The sequence below is a fragment of the Trichosurus vulpecula genome, chromosome 7 (genome assembly GCF_011100635.1).
Source record: "Trichosurus vulpecula isolate mTriVul1 chromosome 7, mTriVul1.pri, whole genome shotgun sequence".
In the NCBI taxonomy this organism is placed as follows: domain Eukaryota; kingdom Metazoa; phylum Chordata; class Mammalia; order Diprotodontia; family Phalangeridae; genus Trichosurus; species Trichosurus vulpecula.
In genome coordinates this window covers 78258425-78269503 of record NC_050579.1, presented here as the reverse complement: position 1 = coordinate 78269503, position 11079 = coordinate 78258425, and the positions used below count along the sequence as shown (strand labels likewise).

The window sequence follows — 11079 nt, the reverse complement described above, 5'->3', positions numbered from 1 at the left end:
AGTCGTGGCGCAGCGGACACAGCGCTTCGGGCTCCTCCCGTCGGCGGCGGCGGCGGCGGCGGCAGCGGTGGCGTGGATCGCGGCGTTCGCTCGCGGCTCCAGAGAGGCGCGGGCCCAGGAGCAGACATCCCTGCGGAGCGCAGGGACCCCGGCCCAGGTGACGCGGGCGCGGCTCGGCTGAGGGGCATTGGGGCGAGGATGGTCACTGCAGGGCATGGCCCCACTGGGCAGGGCTGGGGCGCGCCCCGCTGCAGGTGGGCTGCGTGCACCGACGCGCTCAGCCCTCGGCCGGCGGGGCCCTTCCTTCCACGCGCGCCGGGGTGCCACGCCACTCGGGGTAGTCTCTCCGGAGCGCGGCCCTTCGCCACGGTCCTCAGACATTGGGCTGCAACCCTCTCGGGCCACGGGGAGGGAAGCCAAGACGCCCGAGCTCCGCGCGACGGTGGGCACGGTCGCAGCAGGCGAGCTTGGCCGGGGGAAAGTCCAGCGTCTGCAGGCTTCCTTCAGGTGGCCTGTGCGGGTCCGTGGGGGGTGTTTGCCGCTGTCCCTCCCGGGGGACTGCTGAAGGCGAGAGTGAGTCGAGCCCTTGTGCGCTCCCTGTCGTGGATCGGGCCGGCCCCACACGTACCATGTGCCTTTGTTTACCCAGCTTTGAGGCAGGAAGGGAGTGCAGAAGGATGTCTGCTTCTTCCTATCTTCATAGGAGAACTTTTAGTTTAGGATGATGTGGCAATAAATAAGGCAACCTTTGAAAGCTGGATCCTCTTTAAAAAAACCCAAACCCAAAACAAAACACTTGGGTTATGTATGATGGGCGCCTTTGTCTCCTTAATCGATGTCCTGGGCTGCTGTTATCGATTGTGGGTAGGTAAAGGGAGATAGGTATCTTTACGAGGCATTTTATGAAAACACCCTCACATTTTGGGCTTGTTATCACAGGTTATGTCCATTCTAAGTTCCAGCTTTTTTTTTTTAGACTTAAAATATAGTGGAGTGATCCGGGTGACAAGATTAAAGAATTAACGTTAACGTTGTAAATGAATGTGTAAAGTGGAGACGGATCCGCCAACTTTTAGGACCGTTTTATTCTGTCATAGATTGACTTGGATGGAATTAGCCGTTGAATTGTTTAATTGTGAAGTACTGCTTATGTGGGAATACCCTAGGTCAGGCATTCATCTCTATTTATCCAATTAAGGTAATAAAAGCAGAGAATCTAAGTGCTTTTAAGTGCTTATCAAATAGAGGATTTTTCTCTTGAGTTTTTTTTTTCTTTCTTCCTCAGTTTTGCAGTTGTTTGTATGACAGTGAACTTAGCAAAGCATAGAGATAGGTCCCAAATTATGCATATAAAAATTATTGCTGCTGCCCCAGTTGGGAGAGGGCAGTCAATCTCCTTTACACAAAACAAGTCTTATGGATATGTAAAAAAAAAAGTTGATCTCATTTGCTGTCTACCCTTGCTCTTTTCCAATCCTCTGTTGTTACCAAGAAGTACAGATAAGTAATTCACTTAATCGACATTTGTTAAGCTTGCCTACTACGTGCCAGGCACTGTGGCTGTATCCTACTGGGAATACCTCAACTCTCCTTTCCAGCTTGTACTGACAGGCCATAATTTCTTTCCCATAACTCTCTTTCCCATGCCTGTTTAAGAGTTTATGGAATCTGAGACACTCCCAGGTTAGGTTCTCTGCTTGCTTTGTGGAAATCAAGGGTAGGGTCTGCAGAGGGTGAGTGCATTGGAGTTGGAAAGGGGGAGGAGAAAGAAATAGTTTCCATAGACTCTCCCTCTACACTTCACTCTTATGCAGTTTTGCCTTTATGTAAACCATGGAAGAGTCACTGGGGCAGTGAAATAGGGGGATCTGCTGTTCTTTGGGAGGGGAAAGGGACAAAAATACCTTTTTGTTATCTACAGCTGAAACATTAAATTCATTTTCCCATAGAAACATCGTTGCCTATGGTGTTTAGGCTCTACATTAATACCTTTTTTACGTTATAAGTTAAGCAGACTTCTTTGGTTTGACCTGAGAGTTTAACCGTCATTTATATCATTTGTCTATATAAAAATGAACTCCACTATTTTAAACAACTGGTTTAGACCTTGAGCAACTAATATTAAAGTTTATAGGGATAGGGACTAGACCTCTGATTTCATCTGCTTTGGGAACTCACAAAGGAAGAAACTCCCTCTACTGAGGTTGACAACTCATCCGGGTGAAAATTTCCTAGAACATTGACAGTGACTTACACACAGCTATTAGGTGTCAAAAGTGGGACTCATATTCAAACTTTCTTGGGTCTGAGGCCCGCTCTCACCTTACGTTGTCTCTGAAAACATTGTTTGATGAGTATACTTAGGATTTATTTACCATGTATTAGTCTCTTGGTCTTTCAGATCATTCTGGTAGCTGTTTGAGGTTGTATCAGATCAGGATCTCCTTTTTACATTTGATCACCTTCATCAGCTTCAATGTTTATATTGCCTTAATCTTGAGCTGGCTTATTACAAAACCACATAAAAGGCCCTTTACCCTCAGTCCTGGCTAATTCAGAGTTGAATAGAAATGGGGCTGGCCTAGGATCTAAAACTATCCTGTTACTATTAGAAAAAGAATAGGGTGTTCACTTGTATTTTTCTGTGTTGGGTTAACTCAGTTATTATTTTTTGTCCAATAATAACAAGTTTGTATGTCTTTATGAAAGATACTCGATATAATTTTGTTTTTAAACTTTTATGGAAGGGAAACCTGAGCCTGTATTCAGGAAAGTGAATTTAAAAATGTAATCTCAACAAATTGGTAACACACGTTATTCTGATGTATTTCATTTGTGATATCAGTATTGTGTTGTAATTAAGCTTAAATTGCAAACAATTCATGTAAATTGTCATATTTAGCAATCCTTCTACCACTTGGTTATGGTTTCCTTTAAAATGAGGGAGTTGGGAAGGTCCCTTTTAATTCTAGATTCTTGGATTTCTTGGAGTCACCTGATGGAAGGTGGGAATTGGGTGAAGAAATTGGTTTGAATCTTCTGAAGTTCCATGGATCCTCTTCTTTTCCCAGGGATTTCTTTTTCATAAGGCACAACACCTAATCATCTCTCTTGTAAGAGCAGGTGTGGAGCAAGGTGGTAGAGAGAGAAAAAGAAATGTCATCCCTAAGTACTTTCTTTCCAGCAAAGGAAAGATTAAGGGAAAGGAGCTCCCCTTTGTAGTTCTCTGACGCTTAATGTACACTCTGTACTGCCATACAATACCAAAAACCTTAATCGAACACTGCTTGAAATCTCACCAGTTAAGAGATTGATTTAGGTCAATAATAACATTCCTGGGAGGGCTAAGCGGTGCCATCCTGAAGGAACGGTAGTTTTGAAGTTTGGAGGGGAGAAGGCAGAAGAGAATTATTTTGTTGTAGGGAGTGAGGAAGAAAAGAGTTGGGTCTGATGTTGTAGTAGGATATTTTGCCCAGCCAGTGAGCCATTATAAGGGCTTAGGTGGTAAAGAAAAGAGGGAACTGGGAGCCAGTTATAGCTGTCATCTCCGTTCTCAGGATTTTGTCTTTTTCTTTCTCCGTTCCCCATGATCATCCCATGAAGGGGAGAAGAGAAGATTCAGCTCTCTCAGACCAAGGACAACTTATTTTTTCCCTCCTTTTTTTTTTCCTCATTCCATCACCAAACCAGTGGTAACCCCTAACCTTACTTGAGAACCCCCCCCCCCCATCTCCTCATTACTTTCTATGCTGTTGTAAGCTGGTTCTGTGGTAAAATATCCTGGATGATGAAACCTGGCAAGAAGGATAAACCAAGTATTGTCAGTCAATCAACAAGTAAATACCTGTGTGCCTGGTGCTCTGCTGGTCACTAGGGATACAACAACAAAATGAAAAAAACGGCTTTTCCCTCAAGGAACTTTCAGTCTAGCCTGGAAAGAGGGTACATATCTAGATGTGTATATACAAAATAGATACCAAGTCTTTTTGAGAGGGAGACACTAGTCCCTGAAGGGATCAGGAAAGCCCTCACGCCAAAGGTGGTGCTTGAACTGAACCTCACAGTAAACTAAGGATTCTGAAAGATGGGTGGAGAGTGAGTGAATTCTAGGCAAAGGGGACAGCTGATACAAAAGCAGCAGATAACTGTGTGTAAGGAACAGGAAGAGTCTCAGTTTGGCTAGACTGCAGTATGCCTGGAGGGGAGTAATGTCACCTGAGGTTGGGGCCAGGTTGTGAAGGGGCTTTAAATGCCAAATAAGATCACTATATTTGATTCCGGAGGTGAGGGGGAACCACTGAGGTGACATCCATTAATACACATTTATTGAGCGATCACTATGTGATCCAGGCACTATGTTATGTGCTGGGGATACAAAAAAGCATGGTCAGATTTATGCTTTAGGAAAATCAGTTTTTCAGCTGTGGGAAGGATGGATCAGGAGAGAAAGACTTGAGGTAGGGAAACCATTTGGGGACTATTATAATAGTCTTGGCAAGAGGTGATGAGGGTTTGAGTTTCTTAGTAGCTTTGGAAGTGGCAAGAGTATGATGAATTCAAGAGATATCCTGAAAGTGAAAATGATAAAATTTGGCAACTGAGTGGACTGGGAAAGTCAAGGATTATACAGTGGTTATGAGCCAGAGTGAAATGATGGTAGTGCCCATTATCGAAACAGGGAAGCTCAGAAGAAGAGGGAGTTTTGGTGGAAAAAATGATAGCTGTTGTATTGGATTTTAAGACTTTCACAGTACTTTAGAAGTGTTCTCTCATTTGATCCTCACAACAACCCTGTGAGGCACCTGCTACTTTTATCTCCACTTTACAGATAGGAAACTGAGGTTGAGAGGTTAAATGATTTCCATGGATTCACATAGCTTGTCTATGTCTGAGGCAAGATTCAAATCAGTCTTCCTGATTTCAACTCTGACACTTTATCTGCTGCATCTCATAGTTATAAAGATAATGAATTATGTTTCAGGCCTTAAGAATTTAAGATGTATATGAGACATCCAATCGTAAAGGTCCAATGAGAAACTGAGACTTAGGAGAAAGATTTAGATCTCTGAGATTCCTGGTTAGAGATAACTGAACCCTTGAAAACCAGTGAGATCACCAGGAGAGAGAAGATGGCCCAGGACAGAATCTTGAGGTACACCCACAGTTAGGGGACATATTATGGATAACGATCCAGCAAAAGAGACTGACTAGGAGTGGCCAGGCTGGTCAGAGGAGAACCAAGACAGAACACTGTCAAAAAAGCCCCAAGAGAACACCCAGGAGGAACGTGTGACTGACAGTGTCATATGCTACAGAGAGATCAAGAAGGATGAGAATTGGGGAAAGGCCATCGAATTTGACAATTAAGAAATCATGGGTGAATGATGATGTCAGGAACCAGATTGTAGAGGGTTGAGAAGTGAGAGAAGGGGAAATGGATACAGTGAGCATAAACAGCTTCTTTGAGGAGTTTGGCTGAGAAGGGAAGAAAGATACAGGATTATGTATCATTAGCTAGAGCTAATGATGATATGGGAAATCATTAAGGACTGGAACAAATAGAGGTCATGGTGAATATAAGAAATAGGTTTTGAAAGAGTAAGATGCAGGGAAAGATAGAATGTTAGAAAGATAGACTGTTGGATGGATAGAATGATAGAATCTTGATCAGATAAAGGAATTTGAAAGTTCTTGATCAGGGAGATGGAACATTTGTTCATAATGGTGAGATCAAAACCAATACCATCATCCTTCATCACTGAGGTGGAGAGGAAGAATGGGTTATAGGACTTGAGTAGATTGAAGAATTGGGAGGTAGAAGTGTTTGGGGGAATATTAACATATATGCTTAAGTACCTAGTAGAAGAGCAGAAGTTGGTATTGTGAGGAAAACTACTGGCCAGGTACGGAACTGCCTTGGAAAGAAAGAATTTCTTGGAGGTTGATAGATATTTTGATAGGGATTTGGTGATAAATTGGGATACCATGAAGATCCGAAGAGGAGAAGTTACTGACTGATGGTGGCAGAAAGAGAATCTGGAAATGGCAATGAGCAGCAAGGTATATTCTACCTTTCTTTTTAGGACCATTGTACTGGGGGATGGGAGAGCATATGAGAGAAGGCTCAAGAAGTTCTAGAAAGAATGGCCAGGGAGGGATGCTAGTGTTACCTGGGGCAGTGGAGGCAGGGGGAGGATGTCAGTTTTCTGTGAGAACCAGAAGATGGAAGGAACACAAGAAAGAGAGATCTAAAATAAAGGGGATTTTGTTAAATATGGAGTGGGAATTAAGAGGTAGGCAGAGTTGGGTGTGTTATTGGAAGTAAAAGGTTGAGGTGGATGGAGAGATGGCAGAGGAGGCGGGAGGGGGGAGATGAGAGAATTACCTTTTTGGTGATTGGCATTCAATATCACTGTAATTGGTAATATTAGTATATTATGTATACCAATTAGAAACTATAGATGAGTTTTAGTTGCTGCTTAACACCCTATACCTCTATATCTGGAGCTTTGGGTAGGGCCTATGAATATTACCTGTGGACAAAGATAAAGGACTGACTTTTGGAACTAAGATGAAGATAAATGGGATATCATGGGGAAAGAGATTTTCCAATCAAATAGGAATTTAGAGACAAATAACCCATGTAATAGAGATGTTGGTTCCCAACAGTGAGGAACCAGACTTTAGTTAATTTGTAAGAACCTACCTTAAGTACCTGGCAGAGTATACTTAGGTACTGTATTGAGAAAACATGGATTTTTTAATAACTATCAGAGATTAGGCCTGATTGCCTTCAGAAAATTGTAAAGCTCCTTTAATAACTCCATAATTCTCCTGGAAACTAGGGCCCATATTTTTAATACCAGCATTTTACTAGTATTTTTAAATGGCTTTGAGACCTGAACCACAACAGTCTGCAAAGAACTGAAAATTAGTAATATGCTGAAGCCCATGGAGAGGTATATGCTGGGTGTGAGCAGACTATAATGTATAACCAGTAAGGAACTTTGAAGAATGGAAATAAAAGATGCTATCTGGTACGTGTACGATGGAAAGAAAAGATGGGCTAATCATGTGGTAAAATTGAGAGATGGCTAGCCCTAGTGTTCCCCTGGCATCCTTGAGATTTTGGACAAAATAAGAGCCATTTGGCATTTTAGGTGGACCTCCTGTGGCAAGCCTGGTTGGGAGTTACTGAGAATGGACGAGAATGTTGACTTTCATCTCCATCATTGGAGGGAATATCATCATCACTGGTATCACAGATTGAGACTCCTCAATCTTGTCTATATTAAACAGTTGTAAATACAGTTATGGATTTTGTGTTTGGTCACAGTTGAACTGAAATCTACTAGGATGATTTTATCAGCTGTATATCTGTAGAAAAATCTTAGAAGTTGTTAAAAGAACATACTATTCTCTGTACTCTTCTTGGCTTTTAAGTGCAGGTGCCCTTTCCTGAATAATGGGAACACACTGCTCTTTCAACCTCTTTGGCCCACTTCCCTTACTCTTCAATCAGCCCTTCTTGCCTCCTAAATCTGGGGTCTATGAACTTTTAAAAATATTTTGGTAAATGTATTTCAATATAATTGGTTTTCTGTGTATGTTATGTATTTAGAAACATTATTCTGAGAAGGGGTTCATTGACTTCACCAGTTGGGTCCATGACACAAAAAAGGTTAAGAATCCACATTCTGGCTAGATCCTTGGTCTCCCATGTTCTTCCTGGGCTCTTGTCCTCAAACATACTCATAAATCAATTTCTTCAGTTTGCCTGACTCACTTGGTTGCTGGTCAGTGGTCTCTTCTTGTTTGGCCTTAAACGCATACCTATTATCTCAGGTTGCCTGATAATACTAACCCAAGAACATTAACAGAAGTATAGATTCAGGGGACAATATGATAGCTGTTTTTGAAGGGCTTGAAGAGCTATCATATATTGGAAAGATTATACTTACTCCACGTAGTTCCAGAGAGCACAATTAAGATCAGTGGGTAGAAGTTGAAAAAAGTAGATTGAGGATCGATGTAAGCAGAAACCTTGCTAACAGAGAGAGCTATCTGAAAGTAGATTAGACAGCCCCTTGTTGGAGGTGTAAATGTACAAGTCTAGGTCATCATTTGTCAGAAATGTTGTAGACAGTATTCTTGCCTGGGTAATTGTTAGATTCCAGGGTTGGTCTCTTTCAATTCTCAGCTTACTTGATATACTTAAGAGCCACAAAATGACATCAGTCACAGGCCTCAGCCTGTGGGGGGAAAATGAACCAGAGAGCAGCTATTGCTGACAAGGGAATAAAAGCTTTGAATCTTATTTGTACCCTGTGTTCTCCCAAGTGCTTTCCCCTGCCAAATTATCTTATGATTTATATAAATGTGTATGTACATACTTTCCCTCAATAGAATGTAAGCTCCTTGAGAGCAAGGACTGTTTCACTTTTGTTTTTAGATTCTTAGCATCAGATATAATGGCTAGCACATAGTAGGTGCTTAATAAATGCTTTATGACTGAGTAGTATAGGAGATCATAGATTTAAAGCCGGTTGGCCCATCCAAGAAACAGCATAGGAGTTGGAATCAGGGTTCCTGGGTTCAAATTCTACCTCTGTGACTTAACAATCTGCTTGATCCTTGTACAAGTCTCTTCCTCACTTTGAACCTCAGTAATAAAATGAATTGTTTTCTTAGGTCCCTTCCAGCTTTATATCTATGATACTCTGAACACTCTCTGTGATCCTGTAACTAACAAAACCCAATCTCTTCATAGCCACTCTCATAAATTAGGAAAATGAGTGACCAGACCATATTTCTGGAAGTGGAGGCTAAGTAGCAACTTCACTGCTAAATTTTCTGGATGGTTATAGTGAAGGTCAGCAACGTATTTGTAGCTAGGTCTTTCAGACTACGATGTTTTGTTGGCTCTCCACTCTGGGCTGCCTTTCAGACAGAAACAAGGAAGTTTTGGGGCACAAGGAAATGATTTTTTTCCCTCTGCATCTGCATTTTGTTCTATAAAGTAAAATAGTGACAGGATCCAAAAACAAACAAACAGAAAAACTCTTGGAGATCATGGAAATAGACCTGTGACCCTGAGAATCTACTAGTCACTGGACTCAAGTAAACTGATCTCTGTGGAGACAGGTACCCATGTTTCCAGGACAGTATAGGATGTCAGCACAGAGATCAGAGTATATAAATTTCTGGGAAAATGTAGGTCAGCATTCTTGAGTCAAGTGCCTTTAATTCCAGCCTCGAGGAAGTAATTGAAAGCATTGTGTTAAAAGCTGGAGCCTGAGCTACTCTGGTGTTGGTTAATCCTCTAGACCGTCCACGTTGCTTTCAGAGAGCCAGAGCACATGAAAGCATCACTGGGGTGGGTTCACTGGCTACAGATTGGGACCAGGAAACAGACTCAGGATACCTTATGTAGCCACTGTTCCTTCATTCTTTCTTATGTTTCTTTAGGATTCAGTTATAGGACAGTTTAGTCCTGGTAAAGTAGAACTTTCTGGGGAAGGAATATACTGATCTTTTGTCTCTCTGGGGATTGTAGGCGTAAGCTAGAAATATGATAGGGTGAGTTATTGGGAAATTGTGACAAGACCTGTCCCAAAATATTGGTAGATGTGGATATCTTTTGAGGTATTTACTATTCACCTAGACATTGGTTACAAATGGAATCAACTCAGAAACTCACATTCAGAAAAATCAGATAAACTCAGAAAATCAGATGGATGGTTGGTGCTTATTGGAATCGATTGCTGGGGCTCAGAGGAACGTTGCCAAAGAATTAAACAGCTTAGTCAGCGCTGCAAGCAGTAGGCCCTTTGATTTGGCACATTTAAGAGAAGCCTTGTGACTTAGGTGAAGACATTGTGAGAGCACAGAGGAGGCAAGGACAACAAGGAAAGGGGTCTAGGTCAGCACAACACCTTCTCCTCACTTCTGTCAACTGATGTCATAGCTTACACTTCCAGATCAGGACAGGCAAGGGTAATAAGGGAAGGGAGGTCGGGCAACACAACTCTCTTCCTTCTATTGCCCCCTCCCCCTCAAGAGACTTGGACCAAACCCCATAAAACAAAGCTGAGAAGGGCGGGCATGCAACCGAGGATATCATTAGGAAGCATTGATTATGATGGTTTCAGGCCATGGCAGAAGGAGGAAATCATTTATGGTGTTGAGAGGCTCTCACTGAAATTCTTGGGTTCATCTTTGCTCTATGCATCAGGACAGCTCAGGTTTTTTATAAGGAGGAGTGGATCCTGCTTCGTGAGTCTTACTGGTTTCCCGTCTCAGAGGTCAAAGGCAGAGTTGTGCCAATCAGCTATGAGACTTCTAGGATGAAGATTTTAGATGGGGTGAAGTTCTAGAAAAGGGGAAGAAGTATGGGATACCAGGCAAGAGAAAGGGGTACAGCTGGGACAGAAACAGCTTTTTGGATAGATAAATAGTAAATATAAAAAAAACCTGTTTTTTTTCCCCACTGACAATCCCTGTGGTAATGGTGACAATTTTAGTAGCCGTGATGGGACTGGTAGGGCAGGTGGTTGAAAAGGTGAATGAATGGCTGGTGTGGGAGGCAGTGCCTTCCAATTGAATTCAAGACATGTTTATTAAGCAGCTACAATTTGCAGACTCTTTGTTAGCTACTGGGGCATGCAAATGTGAATAAAATATATTCCCTGCCTTCCTGGAGCTTACAGTCTAATAGAACACACGCATACACAAATAATAGTTATGCAGAAAGGAACAGGATAAAATGCATTAGCAGTGTAAACAAAGTGGTAAATGAAGAACAGGGAGAGAGGTTTTCATCTTGGGAGGGTGAGGGTGGGTCACAGTTTAGGCAGGATCCATGAAAGTGGTATCGTTTGAGTTGGCTCTTAAAAGTATTTTAATAGGCAGAGATGGTTCGAGTTTTTAAAGCATGAGAGCATGAGAAACTTGTGGGTGGGTAGGCTGGCATGAGCTAGATGGTAAAAGGAATAATACAAAATCAGTTTGGAAAGCTAGGATAATTCTAGACCGTGAAGGGCCTTGGATTCTAGACTAAGGAATCTGAAATCTGTTCAA

General features: G+C 42.2%; 1 protein-coding gene across 3 annotated transcripts in view; it reads left to right on the top strand.

Moving 5' to 3' along the window:
• Positions 1-11079, top strand: part of LOC118856270 (TLC domain-containing protein 4-like) — a 78696-nt gene continuing 67617 nt past the window's right edge. For all 3 annotated transcript variants that reach the window (XM_036766470.1, XM_036766469.1, XM_036766471.1), the window contains exon 1: positions 1-157. The gene's annotated coding sequence lies outside the window, so the exon portion shown is untranslated. The remainder of the gene's footprint in view (positions 158-11079) is intronic.